The sequence below is a fragment of the Marmota marmota genome, unplaced genomic scaffold, assembly GCF_001458135.2.
Source record: "Marmota marmota marmota unplaced genomic scaffold, marMar, whole genome shotgun sequence".
In the NCBI taxonomy this organism is placed as follows: domain Eukaryota; kingdom Metazoa; phylum Chordata; class Mammalia; order Rodentia; family Sciuridae; genus Marmota; species Marmota marmota.
Genome location: NW_025999864.1, coordinates 1053233 through 1071182, shown reverse-complemented (window position 1 = coordinate 1071182; position 17950 = coordinate 1053233).

Below are 17950 nucleotides of genomic sequence, written 5' to 3'. Positions count from 1 at the left end.
CTTAAAAGAGCATACTATAGGGATACTGCCACATCAATGATCATAGCAGCACAATTCATAATAGCTAGACTGTGGAACCAACCTAGATGCCCTTCAATAGAAGAATGGATAAAAAAAATGTGGCATCTATACACAATGGAGTATTATGCAGCACTAAAAAATGACAAAATCATAGAATTTGCACGGAAATGGATGACATTAGAACAGATTATGCTAAGTGAAGCTAGCCAATCCTTAAAAAACAAATGCCAAATGTCTTCTTTGATATAAAGAGAGCTACTAAGAACAGAACAGGGAGGAAGAGCATGAGGAAAAGATTAACATTAAATAGAGACGAGTGTGGGGAGAGAAAGGGAGAGAGAAGGGAAAGCATATGGAAATGGTAGAAGACCCTCAATGTTACACAAAATTACATATAAGAGGTTGTGAGGGGAAAGGAGGGGGGAAACAAGGGAGAGAATTAAACAACAGCAGATGAGATAGAGAGGGAAGATGAGAGGGGAGGGGAGGGGGGATATTAGGGGATAGGAAAGGCAGCAGAATAGAACAGCCACTAAGATGGCATTATGTAAAAATTGTGAATGTGTAACTGATGTGATTCTGCAATTTGTATTTGGGGTAAAAATGGGAGTTCATAACTCACTTGAATCAAATGTATGAAAGATGATATGTCATGAGCTTTGTAATGTTTTGAACAACCAATAAAAAAAAAGAAAGGGAAGGGGCAGTGAGAAAAACATTGTATATATATTTGTTTAATATAAGCAGGCGGTTACATCATAGTCTAGGAGAATATTAGTAATAGGAAAAAACAGAACCAAAAGAGATATAGATATATTGGAGAGTGATATCTAGGAGAATGAACAGAAATGAGATACGGACAGTTTTCCCCACTAAGACTTTATCACCAAGGCCAAGTTCCTTTCCTGTCTAGATGAGGAGCATGAACTTGAACTCCACCTAGGCAGCCTCTCCATAGTTTTGACTACATTCTGCCTGGGTAAGTCTTTTCCTAGGTTGGAACTGTAGACAATCAAACAAAGTCATGATCACCAACAAGAGCCAAAATATTAGGGTAAGTGTTGGAATATTAAAAAGACTCAGGAGGGTTTAAAATATTTTTCCAAAGAAACATTTAAAAGACAAAGGGGGAAAAGACCTTTTCTAATGTAAAAGTAGTAGCTGTAGAAATATTTATTAGTTCACAGAGTTCTGCTTTCTTTGTAAGAAAGTTATTCCAGAATGAAATCCAAGTTCTTATTCTCTTCCTCTTCATAGATCCTAACTCAGAATATCCTGGAATTGAAGCAGGCAAGAAGAACATCACTTCTATGCAAATTTATCTTAGTAGAGTGTCCTTAAATGGAATCATTCAAATATGTTTCAAAATTGTTTGAAAATAGATAGACATAATCATAAACATATATGTCCCCAAATCTTATTCATTTGTTTGTATTTATTTATTTTTGTAAGAAGGAGCCAGTTGAAGATGAACATTTCCATTATCAAAGCTCTGGAAGCTACTCTTTCAAATGATGTTAGCAATTTTTTATTGTGCAATAACAACTAGAATTTATATTTGAGGAAGTTCATTTGGGCAGGTGCGTTTAGCTCTACAAATAAAAGTACACACCCATTTCTGCTGAGAAGACTGCTTTAAACCAGATATTAAAGGTATAGTTTGGTAATATAAACTAGGTCTATGATCATATCTTTAACACTTTTATCCTTTTTACTTACCTAGATATCCTATGTACCAAAAAAAGGCCTTGTGGTATCCTTGTGAGATGTGTTTGAGCACACATAGATGTGCCCACATGACAGTATGTCATAAAACAACCCATCAAAGTGGTAAGATGAGACTAGTTGGTGGCAGGAAAGATAGGCAGGGAATCTGGCATGTCTTTACCTAGTGTTGGTATCTGGATATAAAACACAGTAGTAGATTTGCCTTAGCCTATTCTCTGCTAATCTTCTAAACCCTTCCAAAAGTAGCATAATTCTGACGTAATGTCTTGATGTTAAATATTTCATTTGCCTTATCCTGTGCCTTGTGGTCCAGATCACACTCTGTAAACAAGTGAAACTTCCCCCTAGAGAAAAATCTGTCTGCTCTGGCATTCATCTGAAGAGAGAGAGTGGAGGAAGGACTGATGTTCTCCTGGGGCTGCAAGCACATGAGTCTGAATACCAAGAACTTCTGGTCAAAGGCATCCTCCTTGGGAGGAAGTTGGCTTAGTTCTGTACAGAACATTGTGCCCAGTCAATATCAAGTAAAGAATGCTATAAAGGGGCATTTCCAAGGGCTCTAGAAAGAATGCTGTCTATATTCAATTCTAAGTTTTCCTTTCTGCTTTGTAGTTATCTTTGCAGGTGATAAATAACCAGAGTGTTTAACTGTCCTTGAAAATTCCTAGCAAATAACTTGGAAGGAGAAGCCAATTAGAAGACGGTGGGGTCGGGGGAGGGAGAAATTTCCAAAGTTAACCAGATGGCAACTCAGGATTAGGGAAGGAGATGTTTTGAAGGCTGTAAAACCCATGGAAATATGGGGCACCTTTAATTAGGTAAAGGTTACTAGGTTTACAGTCCTGAAATCTACAGCTTCCATTTATTAGAAGAGAGACAATACCCAGCAATGATTTTTTTTCTCTGATACAGAGCACTATCCTAGGGACAAGGTCACTGGAAGGACATAGTGTCTAGCTTTGGGGATTAGTGAAAAATCAAGAGTCGCTTTTACTTCAAGTTTAAACAGATAGTTTATAAGCATAACCCAAATGTTAAAGCCACAGCAGTATCATCGAAGAGTAGCAATACAGTGTTTCTGTGCTTCTTTCCTCCCTATTGCCAGAGCCTGGCCACCCTGACTGCCTCTCCGCATTATTCCTCCAGGAATGCACTCTAGGCTCCTTAACCTTCCTCTAGGAAAGGTTCTGTATTTTTTAATCTTACCAGAGCTTCTAATGTGTCAGTGGCCCCAATTTTCAACTTCCAGGCTCCTCTTCAGTCCAAATGTAAGCCTGTTGTTTCCGTGTTTCAAAAGCATCCCAAGTCAAGAAATTTGCCTTCATCTCCATTCCTGGCTATCCTCTGCCACATAGCCTTGCCTCTGCACTCCTGAAAGATTTTATTATAAAGTTTTTGGAGGGTTTTTTTTTTCTCTCTCTCTTTCTTTTTTAAACTTCATCTTAATTGAAGTTGTTTCTTTCCAAGAACAATCCATGACTCTCCAAGGGATGTTCTAGAGAACTTATGGAGGACCAGAGGTAATTTAAAATTACCTCTGCAATCTGACTCCAACATGATTTCCTTGGCTTTCTTGAGAACATAGCTCCCTCTTGAGCCTTTGCTATTCAGCATCTTGGGGATCCACCATCCAGCCCTAACCTTCAGTAAAGTTAGGTTCCTACAATCCTGGGACTGAGGACAGTTTTATTGGGGTCAAACATATAGAGTTGACACATTTTGACTTCATGTCTCAAACTGTCTGACTATTGTTTTATTGCCTGGTCTTAGAAATCATTAAAGGATGCTGTTCTTGGGGAAAGACTTTTGGAAATGCAATGTTCTGCCTCCTAACCCTATTCCCCTTCCCTGCAAGGCTACCCTTCCTACTAAATTTACCTATCTTCTTGGGCTGCAACTCATACCTCTGCCTTAAGAAATACAAACATTTTCCCTGACTAAACTTCTCTCTTACTTTGGACTATTTAAAAAGGAGAGTGGTAGATGATGCAAGTACTCTTCAACCCCCTGATGCCAGAAGAATACACTAGTGTGGATGGGGTTAACCCCTCTGGTTATATGGCAGAATCTTCAAAATTTGAATCCACTGGTGAACAGGTGAACTAAAAAAAGCAGACGAGGTACAGAGGTCTGACAAACACTGATGGATGATAGATGTTAAAATGTACTAGCCCTTGTAAATAAACAGTGCACTGTACTGTTTAGAAATTACATAGAAATGGATACAACTACATTTACAGATGTACAAGTAACTTATGCAAAGTAAAATTATGTTCTTTTTGTTGGTAGGGACAGTCACTTAAGTCCTGGGAAATCCAGAGAACAAACTCCTAAATAATTTCAAAGATTTTTGCTGTACCTTGGAACAGAATTATCTAATGGTAGTAGCAGCTGTAGAGTTTTGCCAATGAGACTAGAAGTTCCCAGAAGCAAAGAGTTTCAATCCCTGTGAATTTCCTGTAAATCACATCAGAACCATGTTTTTTTGTTCTAATTAGAAAAGTATATAACAGTCATAGTAAGACATTTTGAAAATGAATAAAACAAAAATAACTTGCAACTTCAAAATCTAGTGATAACTACTTTAAATATTGTATTTCATTCCAGTATTTTGCCTATTATCTTATTGATGCATGTTTTCCATATTTTCACATTTCTGAAACAGATTTATCCTGTATTGATGGCTTGTTAAAACAATAATTTGAAGTTTTTTTCTCTTTCTTAAAACCAGGCATATAAAATAATGACATATCTTAAAATTAATAATCACAGATTAGACGAAATACAGAATAGCTATATAGGCATTTGTGAAACTAGTTATATTTAGGAGGATCTATCATGGTTCTCTGTTATTACTATTTTGCATTCAAAGGAAAATATCTAGCAATCAAAATCTTCATTCCATTTTTTCAAAGAACATCAATTTATAACTCCAATTTACTTATTAAAATCTTCTTTCCCCTTCCATGCTTCCAAACCCATTTCTCATCCCCTCTTCATATTTGTTTCTTTCAGTCAGTCTTCCTCAATTCTCCTTTCTTTAGCCTGGACCATTTATCTTGAAATTATTTCCTAAGAGAGTGAAACTGGCCATTTCTGATGCACTTCTGTTTTGCATTACAAAGACCCAGAATCTCAGCACTCAGGATTTCCACTAGCAGCCTGATTAGGGAAAGAAAAAAAATGGGTGAATTTTTTCATCAGGTGAATGAAAAAGGAAAATACATTAACTATTATTCTCCTTAAGAAAACAAATACGCAGAGGCAGAGATGTATATATACTAAAAGCCTTCTTTTAAGTGTAAAGAAATATTTAGTCTTATAGAACTTATTACTTGGAAGTAGTTGAAACAAACAAAAGAAATGAAAATGCTATTTTGTTTATAAGGGTTTTCATTTCCTTTAATTCTCTCTTGTACTTAGCTTATGATCAGGAAATATAAGTTAATAACATGTGCCCTTTTTTAAATATGTAATTCTTCTATGTAAAAAACACATGAGAGTGTGTTATAGCTTTACTTTTCTCACATATCCACATCTGAACAGAACCTACCCATTATTGCCTGAGTACCTTCTGTAGATGCCACTTTAACAGAAACAGCTTCTCAGAGGAGTTAGTCAACTTTTATCAGATTTGATTTGTGCCTCTCACCTTTTCCTAAATGTTTTCTCAGGGGACCATTTTTTGATGCAATAAGAAAGATAAGGTTCAAAATACTCACAAATGCTAACGCTAAGACTTCTAATCACAGTAAGGTTTAAAGGTCTGATGTCAACTCCTTCCAAGGGACAGGTCTTGATGAGGTCAGGAGCACCAAAAGAGATAAAGAAAAGAAAAACCAAGAGGAGTGAACAGCCACATCTACTACCTTTTACTTTAGACCCCAGCCAACCCTTGACCTAATTTACAAAGAATTCCCCATAAAATGTGACTGGCTACCATGCCACGACGTTACTCCTTCAAAATGGAAATTACAAGGGTTTCAAACTGTTTAAACATAGCCTGAATTTCTGTTTCACAGAAAACAGGAGAATCTTCCTACATATCTGTTCCTCAAATTATAGTAAGTAAACAGAAAAATCTGCAGGCATAACCCTCCCATTCCCTTTCCTCACCTGTTTTCTTCAGGTATTTTATTTAGGAAAGAAACAACAGAGTAGGGTGACTAGAAAAAGAGAGACATTAGGAAGAGAGGAAGAGAGAAAGCTTAGTGTAGATGAATACCAGCCAAATCAGTGACTAGACATGTTCCAAGCAAAAAGGGAATGAGCAGGGTGTAGCATAAATTCTACCTACACAATAGTACGTTCAGTATTCATGTCAACCAACATTCTCCCTAGCCTTCTCTAAATCCAGGTGAGCAACAAGAGATTGGCACCAAGCCCCACATGACACTCTTTTTAAAGCTAAAAAGCAGGAAGGCAAGACAAAGAAGGAAGAAAATACCTAACTCAAGACTCCTGATGAACACATTTCACCAGCAAAGTCAATGGTATTCTCCAACATTTGTGCTGGGAAGCAGCTTTTCTTATAATATCTTTGACTAACTTGAATATAATAATTGCTGGAGAGCAATTGTTATTATCATTAGAACCTGGAGTCTCCTTCTGCCCTTAAGCAAGGTCCCAAATTCCTTGGTGTGCTCCTTGAGAGTCTGTTCCATTTGTTGACTGTCAACCTCAAAATTACACCCAACCAAACTGCCTGACAGTTTGGCCACCAGTTCTGCCATTAATGTTAGTGCCACAACCCTAAAAGTGTTACAACTCTTGCCTCTTACTGTCACCTGCCTGTCCCTCAGAGTCTGGGAGACCTTCTTCCAAGGCTGGGTGGGGTTTGTGTACTTTTATATGAACTCTCTAAATGATACTGCCTGCTTTAATCCACATTTGAGGAAATTGGGGCAAATTTAATTAGGACTACATAGGATTGTATTTAAGTTTTACAACCCCGTCTCATAATCAAAACTGTACTGCCAAGCTGGTGAGAGAGCGTTCTAAGAGACAGCAAGTGCCCAATCCAAATCAGAATAGTCTAGAGCATGATTTCCTGCCATGTCTGGATTTCTCCTTGTGAGGTGAGCAGGGGCCTTTTGAGGAGCCCACAACTGATCCTTACATATTGACAGGTGGTTGGTAAAGAAATTCAAAATATTCATCTTTATGTAGAATGAATTACATCTTACAATAAAAGTGAGTGATGCATTAATAATTTGGTATAGAAATTACCTTATGGTTTATTCTTCCTCTAGAACAGAATCATCAACAAAATTATAAAATGGTAATTTTCCTTGTGCCCCTCACTTAATTGGTCTTTATTGTTCCTGCTGTGAGATTCCCAACTCCAGGAGAACAGCCGTTTGGGTACCAGAATGTATGTAAGGTTGTGTCCAAACAGGATCATTCCCATTCCAAGATTGGTTTAGACATCTAGGCCAAGGTCCCAGTCATAAATGCCTTCTGGGGCCTTAGAAGTAGCAGAGATGAATGCAGTGTTCAGTACACTCAAGAAAGGGTAAGGTATTGAGAAACTAATGTGACTCCATTTAAAAAAAATAATTAAATAACAGCAGCTTCTACCTGTCCAAAGGAAGGAGGCATGACCCTTGTCCTTGGAAAAACCCACAGAGCACTCCTAAGCACATACCTACTCTGCTGAGTTGTTTGTCTACAAATAACAGGAGAGATCTGTGACCAGGTGTCCCTGACTCAGTCAGGCTAGGTGAGGACCCATAGCAACCCCCCTAGCAACCTCCAATCAGCATGAGATAGGGAAAATACCTGGAATGCCAGATGACCCCCAAGTAGTTTATGGTGGTTGATAACATGTTGGGAAACCATGTAGTTTAGCACGTACACCCCTCGTGACCTAAACCAATCAGTTTTCAAACGAATCCCCCTTTTGTATTAACCAATCACCCCTACCCAACTTGTTCCCGCCATTGAATGTGCTAATCAATGCTAAGAGTTGTTGTTTGATTTTCTCACGGTATGGAATGATTTGCTGTGTGATGTTGTGACGCATAGAGTATCCCCCCAAAACCTATAAAATCTCACTGAACAAAGGACCGGGACTCACTCCCTGGGACCGCTGCGTCGGGAACGGTTGTGAGTCCAGGCTCCAGCTTGCAATAAAGACTCCTGTGATTGCATCGGATTCGGCTCCTGGAGGTCTATTGGGGTCTCACGAATCTGGCATAACAATATGTGGTAACCTAGAACAAGGAGCTTCTTAAAAGGGATCTTCAGTTGCCACCTAACTCTGGCCAATTATTTCTAGGGAGGTAGGTCCAGTGTTGGCAGTCATCCAATTAAGACAGAAATCTGGAAATAAGGATAACACTATGATCTAAACGTTGTCGTTCCCCACCACCACCACAAAATTCCTAATCCCCAATGTGGTGAAAGTAAAATTTGAGGCCTTTGGGTAACTAGGTCATGAGGGCCTCAAGAATGGAATTAGTATTTTTATGAAAAATACCCAAGGGAACTTATTCACTTCTGCCATGGAAGGAATAGGCACTCATCAGACATTGAATCTCCTGGTGACTTAATCTTGGATTGCTCAACCTCAAAAACTATGAGAAATAAATATTTGTTGCCTATAAGCCACCAAGTTTATGATAGTTTGTTACAGCAGCTAAACAGATTAGGAGAGATAATATAGAACATATTTTAAATTTTAAATGTTGATAAGTCATGCACTTCTTTTTAGCACTTTATAAGCCAACACTTTCTGAGCCAAATAAAAAATATATATATATATGTGAGCCAGACATGGCTTTTACAATTCATGGTTCAGTCCTAACCAATGTTTCCCAAGGTGTGCTCCAAGGACCACCTACAGAAACATTATTGTGTTTTTAGTGAAGATTTAAAGACATTACCCCAAAACTGCTGAATCAGGATCCACAAATTCTGATCTGGACTTTTAAACCAGCATTTTAAATGGAAATAGGAGGGTAGGGTGTCTCAATCCATGTACCCAAACTCCAGGATTTTCACTGATGACATGAGAGATAGACATGTTCCCAAATTACAAATAACATGACAAGACCTTATTAAACCTTCTAGTCTCTATGTTAGGTATTCCTCCTCCTCCTTACTATTGCCATCATCTTGGTAATTCAGCCATTGGACATATGCTTATTGAGCTCCTACAATGTGTCAGAGACTGTTCTAGGCACTGGGCATACACACTGATGAAATACACTAAAGTGCCTTCTTTTAAAAAAATTTTTATTGGTTCTTTTTAGTTAAACATGACAATAGGATTCATTTTGACAATATTTTAAAAGCATGAAATAAAATTTGTTCTAATTCAGTCCCCTGTACTTTGCCTTTTCTTTTCCTCTTTCTTCTCCTGTTCCTTTACCTCTGCTCTACTGATCAATCTGCTATTTACCTATAGTTTTGTTTAAAATTATTGTCTTTGGGTGTAAATGATGGTGATTCACTGTGTTTTATTCGTATATGTACATAGAAACATATGTCTGATTCATTCCACTGTCTTTCCCTATCCCATCCCCCTTCCTTCCTTTCATTCCCTTTTGTCTTACTCCACTGATCTTTCTTCTATTTTTTTATACCCCCCTTATTTTGGATTACCTCCGGCATATCAGAGAAAACATTAAATCTTTGACATTGGGTGTCTGGCTTATTTCACTTAGAATGATAGTCTCTAATTCCATCCATTTATCAGCAAATGCAATAGAGTCATTCTTCTTCATGGCCTAGTAATACTCCTGTGTGTGTGTGTGTGTGTGTGTGTGTGTGTGTGATCACATTTTCTTTATCCATTCATATGTTGAAGGGAAACTAAGTTGGCTCCTGGCTTGGCTATTATGAATTGTGGAAAGTCCAAATTTTCATGGAACCTTATTCTAATGGGAAGAAATTGAGAGAAAGAAGATAGTAAATAAAATCTATTAGGTTGGTGATAAATGCTAAGTGAGGGAGAAGGACAGAGATTGTGTGTGGAGGGAGAATTGAGAGGAGAGAGACACAATTTAGGTAGGATTTTCCAAGAAAGCCTCATTTCCCAGAATAGAGGAGACCTAAAGGAAAGGAGACAGCCATGTGAAAATCTGAGGCAAAGGTATTCCAAGAAGAGAGAAGAACGACAGCTCCCTCAGACAATTGCAAAGGTGCTGAGGTAGAGGAACAACATGGCGAGGATAGAAGGCTGAGAGCAATGAGCAAAGGGAATAATAGGAAAAGGTGGTCAGCCCGTGTACCCGTGTAGTACCTCTGTGCTAGCCAAGGTTGTTTAGTTTAAGAGAGGGGAAAATATTTTGGAGGGTTTGAGCACGGAATGGCAGAATGTTTCTACCTTCTGGGGAAGAGATGAGGGAAGACAATTTGGCAGGTATTCTACTGATCCAGGTAGTTTGGACCATGGAGATAGTGATGGACATGCTGAAAAGTAGTTGAAGGTATAGAGGACAAGACTTTCTGGTGAATCAAATGTAGAGTGTGAAACGAAGAGTCAAAGCAGTTCAAAAGCAATGCTGAAGGCATCCAAATGCCAACTTCAAATTATACAACAGAGCTACACAAACAAAAACTGAATGGTACTGGCATAAGAACAGACAGATGGAACAGAATAAAGGTGTAAAACAAGAATGTGAAGAGGAAGCCTACAGAATAGGAAAAACCTTAGCTAGTGACTTTTCTGATAAAGGATTAATATCCCTAATATAAAAAGAAGTCATCATACCATAGCAATATCTGCATATACCTGTTTATAGCAGCACAATTCACAATATAAAAACTATGGAAGCAGCCTAAATGTTTGCCAATGGACAGATGGATAAAGAAAATGCAGAAACGTTACACACACACACACACACACACACACACAATGGAGATTTATTTAGTCATAAAGAAGAATGAAATTATCTCATTTGCAGGAAAATGAATGTAATATGAGAAAATTATGTTAAGTGAAATAAACCAAACTCAAAAGTTAAGTATAGTTTGTTTCCTTGCATATGTTCAAACTAGAGAGAAAAAAGTAAAAGAAAGATTCAGGGGTTGAGGGGGTGAAGTGGCACCCCCTTTTTCCACTGAAAAGTCTTAACTGGGCCTCTCCAGAAATCTTCACCCAGACTGATTTTTTTGGACTGTCAGCAAAAGAGTCTCTGCAAAAGAGTTCAATGTAGATAAACTTCCTATTTTTGTGTCTTTCTGTCTTACTTGGCCACTGGCCAAGAAGATACCAGCACTCCAGATCTGGACACCCCCTTACTAGTTTTTCACAAACGTATCCAGTATAGTACTTTGAATAAATGTGCAAACAAGGCCTCTGTCCTTGAGCTGGAGTTTCACAGAGATGTCTACATTTTTAAGATAAGTTACAATTGGGCTCCATGGCAACAGCTGGCAGGGGGAGAAAAGAAAGGAGGAGAAGAAGCTCTCCCCTTCTCAAGTGTTGTCCTTGAAGGGTTAACCTGCCCAGAACAGTGGGGAAAAAAAAGCTGCTTTTATGTGAACTTCTGCAGACTGTGAATTTTTGAGCCCCTCCCCTTACATGCTGGTTATAAAACTCTGAAACTACCTGAACTCGGGGTTCAGGGGATTGATTGATTACAGCAAAAGCTGTGCCCTTTGAACCTGGCTGCAGCCAAATAAAACTATTCCCTGCTGTCTTCGGTGCCTTGCCTCATTTGTCCCTACAACAGGGGGATTCCAAAAGTTGAAGGGAGACTAGTTGAATAGAGGAAAGCAACCAGGAGGACGGAGGAAAGAAGAGAAAGAAGAAATACCGATGAATTATATCAACCAAATTATATTGTTATATCACATGTATTTACAAATAGGTAATAATAAATCCCACCATTATGTATAATTATGAGGCAGCAATTAAAAATAGACAAAAAATTAAATTTTATTTAAAAAACAAGAGGTCTGGAGCATAGTGAAGTTGAAGATTACATGCTTAGCATGCATAAGTCCATAGGTTCAATCTCTATACAATCAGTTTGGAGGTTCCTCAAAATTGCCATACATCAGAATGTATACACACACACACACACACACACACACACACAAACAACAACAACAACAAAAAGAAATAGCATCAGGCTTTTGCTCTCAAATTATAAAAATGGAGTTCCAGTTGGATTTGGTGGGGAGGGTAAATCTAAATACATTTTGGATATTTTAAACTAGATCTAGATGCACTTATTAGATATCTAGGTGGTTAGAGATTTAAGGTAGGGAGTTTGCTATGTGTTCAAGAAAGCTATCAGTGTTTGTTAGGGTTCTCTAGAGAAATGGAACCAACAGAATGTATACACACACACACACACACACACACACACACACACTTATGGAGAGAGAGATTTGTTTTATGGAATTGACTTATATGATTGTAGATTCCTGGCAAGTCCAAAATCTAATGGGGTAGACCAGGCTGGAGACTCAGGGAAGAATTTCAGTTAAATCAAAAGGTGATCTTCTAATTGAACTCTTTCTTGCACAGGAAAGGTCAATCTTTGTTCTATAAAGGCCTTCACCTGACTGGATAAGGCCCACTACATTATAGGGAACAAACAATCTTCCCTATTCAGAGTCCACCAATTTAAATGTTACTGTCATCTAAAGTATATCTTCACAGAAAACATCCCAAATAATATAGCTATTATACTCAAAATAACATCATAACCATAGTTAGAATTTGAAGGCTCTCTACTACATCGCCAGATATAGTGCTAGGTACTTTACATTACTTAACACTAAACTGTCCCCCAAAACACCAAGAAGTAGATGTTATTTCAATTGTATAGATGACAAAACTGAGGCTCTTAGAGATTAAGTAATCTGTCCAAGATCACACTGCCAGGATCCAATTCCATATCCAACTCAGGGATGATAGTCTTTCCCTACTAGACTACACTGCCTCCCAGTACACAAGCTCCTTATTTTCCCAAACACAAAATTATGTGGCTATGCCTAGACAACGTGCTATTCCTTCTGCCTGACAATCCCTTTCTCATTCAAATTCACTCTCTTCTTCATCTGGATAACTTCTACCCACCCATCAAGACTCTCCTAGGAAGGCTTTTGTGATTCCTTCTCCTTCCTAAATTTTAGAGGTTCCTACTGTGTGCCCTCCTAGCAACAGACTTTACACGTGTGCACAAAAAGAATCATCAAACTCTAATGTTTGTTTGCTGATTTTTCTTTTCCAGAGTCTGTAAATTTCTTGGCAAGGGGAGCACACCCTACTCAGCCTTTTACTTGCAGATCATCAGCACCTAGCCTAGTATTTGAAAAGTACCCAATAAATGTTTGTCGAATGAAAGAATAAACAAATGGTGCATAAAGGAAGGGAAGGCAGTGAGAGATCTGAGAAGAAGTATTAAGAGAATTAAGGAATAACCAAGACAGAACAGTGTTACAGTATGAGCTGAGAGGCCCAGGGACTGAAAACTAAAGTGTCACTTGGATTCATTAAGGAAAAGCCAAATGAATGCCATGGGGTGGAAGTGACTTAATGGTTTGGTAAAAGGTTTTATTTGTAGACATTTTAGTGATGTGGCTGGACCACCTGAGATAACATCACAAGGAACATGCAATCTGATCTGGGATTTATTGAATAGGTCTGTCGGGTGGAGGGTTATGACAGAACAACAAGGGACCACATCTTTGAAATAAGAAGTGAAGCTGTCCACAACAAGGGAGAGTACTTGAGTGGCCCAGGTATGGATGGTGCATAAGCAAAACAAGTGTATAACTTCAAACAAAACATTACTGCCAGGATCCTGGCAGGATTTGCTGCCTTTCCGCCAGCTCATTGCCCATCCACAAACAGGGAACAGTGGATCTCAGGTCTCTAACATTCAAATCACTGTGCTGTATAATTTATATGTCAATTCCTTTGATGAAAAGCATAGTAAGAGCAGTAACAAGTTTAGACATATTCCAGATGATGAAAATATCAAATCTGATAACAACTCATCTATTTTGCTTGTGTTATATATCCTAGCCAATTCAAATGTGACCCAGACTTTAAACCTTTTTTTTTTTTATCTGCTTACTTTGGACCTTCAAAATCACTTTGCAATGAATAACAAATGATAATTTCTCATTGAAAAATAAAATTAAATGGCACACTATCAGTTGGGGTTAGCTAACCATTTCACATTCCTAAACTTCCATATGAATGAATCATCATTTGATATTAGAATTCTAAAGAAATATGCTGCTTTAAATATATGCTCTAGCTTTTAGCTAAACCACTGCATTTCTTTAATCCTCTCTAACACAAAGTATTTGGGCTAGCTTCTTTTTTATAAGAGCAGTGCAAGAGATTGGAGGGCAATGTGCCTTCTACCAAATTACAGAGCAGGGTTCATTCAATTCGTGGTGCTAAGTGGGGTCATTTTTGCAGTGCTAACGGAAATTATAGCTTTTTTTTTTTGACTTGCCATTTCCATAGCAACTACACAAGATCTCGACAACATGTAGAGATCTCATTGCATATACTGACATCAGATTCATTTCCTTCTGATGGCAGTAGAGATTTTTTTGGAGGATGGGGGATTATCTTCTCTATATCATACCTTCCATGCTGCAAATATTTAATGCAAGGTGTAAATTCAGGATGCAAAATGGTATTATCTAAAGAAGCTGCTAGATATTATAGGTTTAAACCTGAGCCTAACAGACCTTTGGAATAAAGAAATGGTTTCCCCGGTTTTCAAATCTCAGCTTTTGTTGGTCACTCAAGAAAAGAGAACTTTTGCCCAAGCTTCCTCCATGGGTAAATGGGCTGCAAAGACTCAGAGAGGAATTATTAGCATTCACAGTTGACCTAATGAAAATGAGCACGCCTGCCTGAGCACCCTTGTTTACTGGGGTATTGCTCCAGCCTGTTATGAAATCCAGCTGGTGCCTGGCCGGCTAAACTAGCAGATGGATGCCTCAGGGTAGAATTGTCTTCAGGCTTAATGAGAAACTTTAAATGCAATTCATATTCCATATTCAAGTCCAATGTGACAAAATATTTCAAGGTATTTCCTAATACTCCAGTGACTTACAGAAAACGTGACTTACAAGAAGTTATTTTGCTCTAAAACCTAACCAAAAAAAAAAAAAATGAAAACAATGCAGCTGCTTCTCATTAGTCTGCACCATGTCTTCAGCTGAGGATTTCAGAGCCCAGAACCTCATGCTTTGGGAGTTCAAAATTGTTATATTTTTGGCTTTTAGTCTAGTTCCTATACCTGTGTTCCCAGAACCCAAATGATAGAATGTTTTCCAAGCAGCCCCATCAAAAGAGAAATGTAAGCAACCTTTGTCAAAGTTGTAAAATTAACATAGGCTATGCAGACTTTGATGACTAGGGCCAGAAGTTTAAAAAAAAAAAAAAAACACGCCTATTACCAGTGGCTCCAATTTAACTGCATCCTGACCTATGTATTTTAGAGGGGGAAAGATATAGCTTTGAGTTAGTAGAAAGTCTTGAGTTCAAACTTGTCTTTTACTCATGGAGTTTATATTGAATATTTGCATCAGATATTAATATATTGAAATTACATAGTTTTTTTTTTATATTGTTGAGGCTTTGTTGTTACATCTTTAAAGTCCCTTTCCTGCCAGGCCATTGTCAGAGGGGATGCATATAGTAGCATATAGGAAGCACTCGAAATGTGCTTCCCATCTCAGATGCTTAATAAGTCACCAGGCACATCTGAACCTCTAAAGTAGCTGGGTATCCAGAGTCACCTATTAAGGAAGAGGGAACTGAAGCTCCATGGCAACATCTCATCAAGACTTTAAAAAAAACCTTCAGAGTGGAAAACATTTCACTTCCATTCCACTCTCACCATCTTCCTGATGAATGATCTGTGTCTACATTGTCTCTACCAATTATTATTCATCCCAGCCTCTCAGGTGTGGACGTTTCCAACTACAGAGGACTTGCCACTTCATCAGTCAGCCATTTAATTGTGAAGAATGGGAAAGGAGAGAAATCAGCCATTTTTGAGTCTCCAAACATACAGATGTTATTATACTGACATAATTACTCTGTAAAGTAAGTATTAAGATTCCAGATTTATAGTCTAGAAAAATGAGGGTCATAGGATAAGTAATTTCACAAACTACCCCAGCTTTAGTTAAATAGCAGTGGTCTTCCAAAACTGATAAAATGAGAAATAATACCATAGCCTCACTGTAAAATGTCAGAGACTGGTCATGTTTAATAGAGTTGTTCTGACCATCTGCATAATTCCAATATGACTATGTTCTTTGTGAAGATGGACAGGAGCATATGCCTCATCTTTTTATGATTTCTACTTTCTCTAATGGGTCTATGTGCTCATGTGATTAGGCTGGAATCCTAGAATGCATTGCAAGAAATTTGGAGTTATACTGTCTGTAGCTGCTGAAATTAAAGCTAAACTCATGTCAGTCTCAAAGAGTCTGTTGCTACTCGGAAGATAACTACAAGCTAGAATGCAGAGGTGATTTTCTCACTTGTCTTCCCTGATATACTCAGTGCTTCACTCCATATCTGATACCTAGGGGATATTCATTAAATAGTTTGTCATAGTAAAGACAAATTCAGAGTAGCATTGGAGCCCCATTGTGATCTTATATGACCTTTTCTTGAATTTTTTAATCTTTTCTTTCTTTTTTGGGGGGGAGGGGGTGTGCTGGGGATTGAACCCGGGCCCCTGTGCATACAAGGCAAGCATTCTACCTATTGAGCTATATCCCCACTCTTTTCTTGAATTTTTAAGCTTCCAAATTGCCTCCAAAATGCAAAGAGGATGAGGTACTCTGAACCAAGGAACTGAATTTTTAACCTTCATTTAGAAAAGAAATGACCTTCTCTCAGTTTGCTCTGGTTTGAAACAGTGGTCTCCTATCTAATGGACTCCCATAAAATATATTATTTGGATTCCACCAGTTTTTCTATGCAGTTAATAGACTCACTTGACTCTCAGCCTTCCATTTAACCCAGTTTCCTGGCCTATAAAGAAGCACTTATTAGATATTATTTCAGACAATGAAAGATTTTTCCATTATGGTCAGGATGTGGAAGACACATTCTACAATGCATAGTTTGAGGTTAATAAATACGCCCACAGGCTCCTTGTTTCATCTTTGGGTTATACTTCCCACCACCACAGCTTTCCACATCAGTCCTCCCTGCTCAGGAATTTGGGGAGCGCATAGCCTGCAGGCACTTCCATTTGTGGTGAGCCTACCTTCTCTCAATGCTCTCTTTTTTGGCTCCAGACAACAAACTGAAAGGCCTCAGGGGGAATGAGAAATCTGAGACATCTTTTTTCCTTATTTAACTTTTCTAAAATATTTTCCTTGGAAAGGTGCTGAACTAAGTCTCTCAATTTCTTTGCCCTCATCCTTTCCAGATGGTTTCTTAGGCCAGAACCATTTACACAGGAGAGGCAGACTCTTCCTTGCCTGTTGGAATCATGTATTTCCTCTGTCACAGCTCACCACTCATTCATAATCTCTCTTTCCTTCTTATTTTCTCTCTCTGATATATTTTCAGTCTTGCTTCTCCCTCAGAAAACATAAGCCATGAGAATATGTGCCAAGATGGGTTTGGCCATAGAGATGAAGTTTTTAAGTTCCCTATTACATTTTCTAGAGGGTGACAAAAATTCTTGAGCTTTAAGAAAGTGTTCACAGATATGTAAAAGAGAGAGAGGGTCCTGCTTTCCAAAAATACCTCTGCACCTCGGGAAGCTAAATTACATAGATCCTTCAAAAATGAAAAGCAGCCAGGAGCAGTGGTATAGACCTGAAATCACAGAGGCTGGGGCCAGGGGACTGAGACAGGAGCATCACAAGTTCAAAGCCAGCCTCAGCAATAGCCAGCAATTAGACCCTGTCTCTAAATAAAATACAAAATAGGGCTGGGGATGTGGCTCAGAGGTTGGGTGCCCCTGAGTTCAATCCCTGGTACCAAAAGGAAAAAAAAAAAGAAAAAGGAAAGGAAGAAAGGAAGGAAGGAAGGAAGGAAGGAAGGAAGGAAGGAAGGAAGGAAGGAAGGAAAGAAAAACAGCTTTTTATCATCTTATGAGCATTTCTTCTTTCCCCAGTGGTGTAGTACATAATTACAAATGTTGGTTGAAATAACATTAATGGGTCATTATTATGCCTTTTAAACTTAGGTCAGAACTGTATGTCTTTTCATGTTTTTAAAGTGTATGCTGCT